General features: G+C 37.1%; 1 pseudogene; it reads right to left on the bottom strand.

Moving 5' to 3' along the window:
- Nucleotides 1-3,506: 3,506 nt before the first annotated feature.
- On the bottom strand, nucleotides 3,507-4,367 carry LOC122291023 (annotated as a pseudogene).
- Nucleotides 4,368-7,552: the final 3,185 nt, after the last annotated feature.

Raw genomic sequence — 7,552 nt, 5'->3', positions numbered from 1 at the left:
CTGCACCGCCCATTTTGCATCAGAACTCTCTCCTATTTATAGGAGAGAGCAGCCCACCATTTGTAGCTATTTCAGACTTTGTATTAGAGCATGTGGGTGGCTGCAGACAATACGGTGGGTGGTGGTGGGTGAGCATGGGGTTGGTGGCTGCAAACCCAAACCCATTTCACACTTGGGGGGTTTATTCAACAAGCACGTGAAGGATCATCTCGCATGAATTGACTGGGTCATTAGCAGTTAACGAGAAGATTTCGCATACGTCGACTGGGTTGCTCGATGTTTATTTTCGGAATGCATGTTATTTCCGTTAGTCATGTTTTCTGTTATTTCAAATGTTCGTGTTTCAGTTACTAGGTAGCACTAGTCTTTTATTTGGGCACTATGTAGGTGGCTTTCTCACCCGAAGACGAAAACACTTTTCGTTAACATCCGTGTATTTGTTGGGACCTACCATCCTGAAGCCCACGATAGTGGTAGAATGCCCTGCCACAAACACGAACAAACTGTCAAACAGAATTTCGTAAAGCCACTGCTCAATAGAGCTTCATAAAGCCAGGCTGATAAAATAGAATTTCAAGTAGATCGTCACGAGCTTATTCAATTTTTTGTACAACGAGGAAGTGGCTGAATTTGCAGTTGTTGTATGGAGTATATGTGAAAAGAGGAATGAATTTATTTTTAGCAAGAAAAAGATAAGGCTGCAAGCACAACTGCTATTATAAGTATATGGGAAGCTCCTCCAGAGGATATTTACAACATAAAATTGGGATGCTGATATCTACAAGAGTCTGTGCAAGGTGAAACTATGAGTTGTTATCCGTGACTGGGAGAGAAGGGTTCCAGCAACCACGATAATAAATAGCCATCTGGATCCTGCCTATCTCCTTGTTGAAACATATGCAGCTCTACAAGCAACGAGATTTTCCAATGATCTGGGATTTCTCTTTTACCCTTTGCGTTTCGTACGCTTGAATGCTTATCTTTTTATCTTTTCGTTTTCATTATCTAATACCTTTTAATTCAAGACTTATCCTTCTTTCTTCACTACTTCTATTCTAAATAGAAGTCTATTTGCACACCTCAATCTCATATTAGGGGCTTATAAATAGCATTCACGTCCTATGCTTTTGGACCTCACCTCTTCTTCTCTCCTCTGCACCCAGCCCCACCCCACAACCTGTTCCAACCTTCTTTGGAATCCGAAACAGAAATAAAAGGTTCTCTCTCTCTTTTTCCGTCGTCCAAGATCATGATCCTCAGGTACACTTCAATTCTTTTATCTTTGTTCCTCGATCTGTGCCTTGACACTACCCGTTTTCAGAAATTAGTACTAGATATCGTCTATTTTATGTTTTCTTCGCAAGGTTCTTTCTTGGTAAAATGTCATTTTTTTGGTTGATAATCCAAGTACTGCTTCGCGATCACCCACGATAATTGATAATTCCCAGCTTGATATATGCTCTCCTTTTGGGGTCACAGTTCTTAAAACAGAGCTCTACTGCTCTTTGAATTTCCTCACTCACATACTTTGGATTATATATGCCTGCATGCATCGCGCGACTCTTGATCCTATATCACACCCTCCACACCTTTGTCTCTGGTACTTATGTATATGTTTTTATAAAGTATTTGGTGAATGTTTTTAAAATGGTTAAGAAATAAAAAATGTGTGTGGAAAGAAAACTGCACGTCTCGACAAGAACGTAGACGAAGGTCTCAAAAGAAAATAGAAGAAGCTAGTGCAGTCCGAATGGATTTTTTTTTTCTTTTTTTATTTTAAAAACCAAAACTTATTGGGTTTCGCCTAGATTTATATATATATGTGTATCTTTCTTGCATTTTCTCGGGATCCGAACAGCTAGAAAGTTTTCTTTTTTAAAAAAAAAAAAATGGTTTCAGTGCATCTAATATTTATTTACCTTTGTAGCAATGTTTAAATATTTTCTTGGACTGAGCTTTTAGAAACTTCTTGGGACCGAAAATAATTGAGTTTTTTAGTTTCTCCTTTGTTATCTTGTGTCGTCTTGAGTAACTACGCAATGGTTTAACTGCACATTCTAATGGTGGAAGAGAGTATGAATGCAAATAAATATTTAGTACATTTCGTATACGCTAGTTTTGTCTTTTATGGTAATTTTAGTGATTCTTGCGCATATTTATTTGGGTTTGAAAATTATGGAGTAAACTACAGATTAAAGAAGAGATTTAGGGAAAGGGGTTTGGGTATCGTGATGGAATATGTGCAATATGTTTAAATAAGATAATGCTTCAAGAGATGACTCTTAAAGATTGCGATCGTGCTGACTGGTTTGTGTCGTTAATCTATTTATCTGGTTTGTGTCGTTAATCTATTTATCTGGCTGCTTTTATTATATTGGAAATTGTCTCGTGCCGATATTTTGCATGCCTTTGAAATTATGGTCATAGTTGTTAGCCTTCATGTATGAGATGTAGGATAGTTCCTACAATGGTATGTGGCCTGTGTTTAATCTAAATATAGTATTGGTGCCTATTATGCCGCAGCTCATAGATCTTGATTGGTTTGAGTTCTACGTCAAGTCTCATAAGTGCTGATAATATCTCAATTGAACAATTAGAGGCTTTGAAATTATAACGGCAATCATGAATGTTAATCGTTCACTCATAGGAGTTTTGGCTGCTTAATTTTTGATATATTTTCTTATTGTTTAGTATGTAAAAATGATTTAAATACGATTTTTTTGGGCTGAGGGGGAAGCTTGATTTTCTGGTGTATTTTCTATTAGACTGTTATGAATTACTAATTCATGTTGAAAACATCTATTTGCATGCCCTTTTTTTACAGCCCCAACACACAACTGAAGTGAGTCTCACACAATGATAAGAAAATTATAGGTGTTTTAACTTTTTTATTACTATAATGGGTCCCACAATAATTGGCATAAAAGCTTGTAAGCAACAAATAATTAGTGAAGCATCTTGAATGACAGCATCAACGATTACATGTTTGAGGAGAGTGTCTGCTACTTCTTAGAGCCAATTGGTTTAAACCTTTGATTTTGGAGGACCAAGCAGACTTTTATGATGATGCTGAAGATTATTATCCATAGGAAGAGGAAGAAGACAATCTAGATGAAGTTTACTTCAATAGTTTAGCAAGTCTTCTATTAGGAATCGAGTGGGGTGATCATGGTTATGTCAAGTCAGGACACCTAGAAGCGAAGCTAATCTACCAACCAAATTTTTAGGACTCTGGTGCAGGTTCATCCCAAGAACCTTAGGAACGTGTGAAAAGTGCAAGCGGCCAAGGGGCAAAATGGGGACTCAAACAAGAAGCAATTGATAAATACGCTAAAGAAAGCAGCAGCAACATTTGGTGAGTTTGGGCCGAACTTAAGGCCATTTCTGTAAGTACCTAAGTTGGGTCTCAAACTTGATTGTAGAACCCATTGCCATAACAACTACATAAACTTAAGTACCTAAGTACCTATGTTTAAGGCCCAACTTAGGCACTTGCAAGAAAGGACTCACGTTCGACCCAACCTTAGCAGATGTTGCTGGTGCTTTCTTGTAGTAGCTTTATCAGCAGCTTCATATTTGAGTTCCCTTTTTGCCCATCGCCCAGTTGCACTTTTTGTAGCCTCCAAAGGTTCTCAGGATGAACTAGCACCAGTGTCATGGAAATTTGGTTGATAGACTAGCCTTGCTTCTTGGCGTCCTGACCTGACATAACCATTATCTCCCCCCCCCCCCCCCCTTTTGATTCCCGATGATTTGCTGAACTGCTAAAGTAAACTTCATCTAGATTGTCATCTTCATCTTCATATGGATAATAATCTTCAGCATCATCATAAATGTCTTCCTGGTCCTCCAAAATCAAAGGTTTAAACCAATTGGCTCTAAGAAGTAGGCAAACACTCTCTTCAAACATGTAATCGTTGATGTTGTCATTTAATATGCTTCACTAATTATTTGTTACTCACAAGCCTTATGCCAATTATTGTGGGACCTGTTATAGCAATAAAAATTTAAAACACCAATCATTTCTTTTTTCTAATCATTGTGGGAGACTCGCTTGAGTTGTGTGTTGGGGCTGTAAAAAAAGGGCATGCAAATAGATGCTTTCTACATGAACTAGTAATTCATAATAGTCCAATAGAAAATATACAAGAAAATTAATTAAGCTTTGGCCCCCTCGCCCAAAAAAATCATATTTAAATTATTTTTACCTACTCAACAATTTTCAAGGGTGAAATGGCCAATTAAGAGCATGAGGTTCTCCAAATGGAAAACTTAGATTCATTTTCAAGGTCTCCTCCTATAAACTCAAATGGATGTTTACATTGTGGGCATGTTGGTTTGCCACAATAAGTGGCCCATCAAAGAATGCATATTCAACATAAGAACAACGTAAAGAGTACAATGGAATCCCAATGTTTAATGGAAGAGGAATGATTATGCTTGTCTTATATTTTATTCTTGTCACAAGCCATAAACCCTGTAAAAAATTCCCATAATAACATACATAAAAAAGCCAATCAATGGTCCTTGAAATCCATTCCCATTTTTATTCCCCAAAATCGAGATATCCAATTAGTTACTCCTAAACACTAAATTTGAAAAATGTCAGACTAACATATAACCCTCATATTATTCTGCATCTAAGGAGAAATGATCATAGAGTACACAGTTTGTGCAAACACAAAAAAAACTTGCAAGACACCAATCCACAGTCTTTCATCATTTATCCAAAACTGAGAAGATGATGAAAGACCTTTAAGATTGCACACTCATTGAATATAAGACCTTTAAGATTATGTGTCACTTGTCGTATTTTTCGTTGAGCTTAATGGTTGAAGTTGCAAATTGCAAAAACTTGGTTGTTTAGGGTAGTTCAGTTGTTTTGGTGTGAAATTAGCCACCTCACCAACTTATTTTGAAAACTGGGTGCTTAAGACCCAAGTTTTCCAATTTTGGAATTTTAACAATGAAAACCACTAAAATTTAACTTTTTATCCTCATAAAAATAAAAAATAAAATAGAAGAAATGGTTTCTGGGTGGCTTTGAAGGGAGGTAGGGGATCCTCTCCATGCAGGTCTCCTATCGTATGTGATGGCTGGTTCCTCCCACCCTCTCGAGGGAGGGTGACTCCCCAACTTGTTTCTGTTAGGCCTTTCCAAATATAGCCTCTCTTTTTTTTGGCCAAAAAGAGGGCAGCACCTCCGGCACTTTTTTAAAAGACAACCTCACTTATGGTGGAGGAATACCTTTTACACCTAAAAATCAAAGCAACAACACAACCAAACAAAAAAACCCAAAAAACCAAATAAACAAACGTTACAATCTAACATGCAGCAATCCCGATGGTTCTTCTTTATTTACAACAACAAAACTATTGGAATTAATAGAGTCAAGAAAAAGGAGTCTAAGCTGAATGCAACATTCTTAAAACCACGGGACAAGGCTGAATGTTTGTTCAGTTCAAAATGGAGGTGGGGTTTGCTTAATGGGACCAACATGTGGTGTACTCAACAACAATATGAAATTTAGAACCAAAATAGACAACAAATCAATTTATGAGCATGGACAGTAAATCAAATGAAACTTTTTGAACTAAGTTTCTCAAGTGACTTTAAACAAGCACCTAGGCTGTAGGTCCTTTTTGCACCAAGGTGTTTCAAATGGGAGTTGGCGTTTATAAAAACATCACATGCAAGTTCAATCTAGGATACAACATATGGAGAATATCTATAATTTCAGCACCAACAAACACTTTCTGAATAACATCACATATTTCATATCAACATCAACATTTAGTATCCGAAGCTAGAGTCTGTATCCCTTAAGTACCCACCATGCCCATAGTCAACAATGAGTCAAAACAAGATTACAAATAAACCTCTATACTTGATTTCCAAGAAGTTGATAGGAATTCATACGAACACAATTTAAAATCAAACAAAAACCAAAACCCCCAAGCAAAACCTCTTTGTGCAAAGGATTCCCTTCACCTAGGTTACTTCGAAATTTACCCTTCCATCCAGTATGAGAATGAAATATTCAGAACACCAAACAACAAATGGTTCATCACAAAAAATGAATAGAAGATGAGCACAACAAAATTTTTGACTGCAAAAGCAATCCTCTATCCTCACGGCTTTCAGCTCCGCCAGCCAGCATCAATGCCTCTCTTGCGTCCCACCAATCTCCTTTTAGCCACTCTTCCTCCAATCCCTCTAATGATTCTACTGCACTCTCTCTCCAGGTGGTTATTCCCTCCAATTCCATGCGATTCTGATGTGGGAAAGCTCTACAATGTAAGATGTATGAGTTAGGACACCATGAAGGCTCATTCCTTCTAAGTGTCAAGTGAATTCAAGTGTAGAGATAATACATTTTTTCCCATTATGTCCTTGCAATTACCTCTTCTGAAATGTAAGGCATGGATGTGCATTCGTGACATTTCAAGACCAAAACGACCTTAGTTTTAAGCTAAAACTTCATATTATTTCCACCCAATCACACCCCCCAACTAGCTATTTGCTAGTCTCTAGCAAACAAAGGGAATGGAATCATACACAGGAGGCTACCGAATGGCATTCCATATGTTTTGAAAGTCACATGCTATGAATTACATCTGTTGAGTCTTAGAAACTTTGGAGTAAATTAGTCTGGAATGTCAACTGGGGAGTTATTCCATAATTTAGTAAATTAACCAAGGGAATTAAATGCAACAAAGTTTGCTCCTAGGTAAGTGTATGGGAAGAGGGTTAAAATTCCAAGATTGACTACGAATAGGCATTAGAAGCTTCAATCACAACAGCCAATATGAGATAACCACATGGTCTTACTCTAACTCAAAATCATTGTAATGGTGGCTTTCACGCTATCCCACTTGGTTATAGGCAGCCTTTTCCAAAACATGAATATAAATCTTCTTTTTTTTTGTTCTTTTCTTTGGGTTTCTTTAGTGGGAGTCAGATCTATGAATGTGCGCCTACCCACACTTTCACAAATAAGCCCTTATCACTAGACTTCTTAGAGGTTTTTTTTTTTCTTCAATCCCTGGCTTGTCCCTTTTCTCATTGATTTCAGCTTTCTTCCTAAGCCATTAGGATATGGTTCATTAGAGTCCCAAACCAGAAGTGTGTTTTAACAACCAATGACCCAATGTAGTCTTTCTAGGCATGCTGGGATTGTGTTGTGTGTGTTTTGGTAGAGACTTTTAACATTTATTTTCCTTGGTTTAACAACTAAATAACATGGATAAGCCCCCCTTTTGATCTAAATTTTTGACCTCACTCCATTGTATCTTCAACGAATCATTTTTCAGCATGTGAAAATCAGAAATAGACATTATTATTATTATTATTATTATTTTATTACAGAAATAATGCCAACACAGAGAGAGATAATCTAATTTTTAAACAGAGAGATGATGCCAACCCAGAGAGATAATCCCCACCCCCAACTAAATTGTAGCATTTTCCTCAATGTGTGCAGGAGAAGTAAGAGATGTAACCTAAGGAGTAGAACTTATCACTGAAAAAATAAAATGGATAATGCCTTCAA

The sequence above is a fragment of the Carya illinoinensis genome, chromosome 13, assembly GCF_018687715.1.
Source record: "Carya illinoinensis cultivar Pawnee chromosome 13, C.illinoinensisPawnee_v1, whole genome shotgun sequence".
Taxonomy (NCBI): domain Eukaryota; kingdom Viridiplantae; phylum Streptophyta; class Magnoliopsida; order Fagales; family Juglandaceae; genus Carya; species Carya illinoinensis.
The sequence above is the reverse complement of the archived record's forward strand: the minus strand, read 5'-3'. Positions and strand labels throughout refer to the sequence as shown.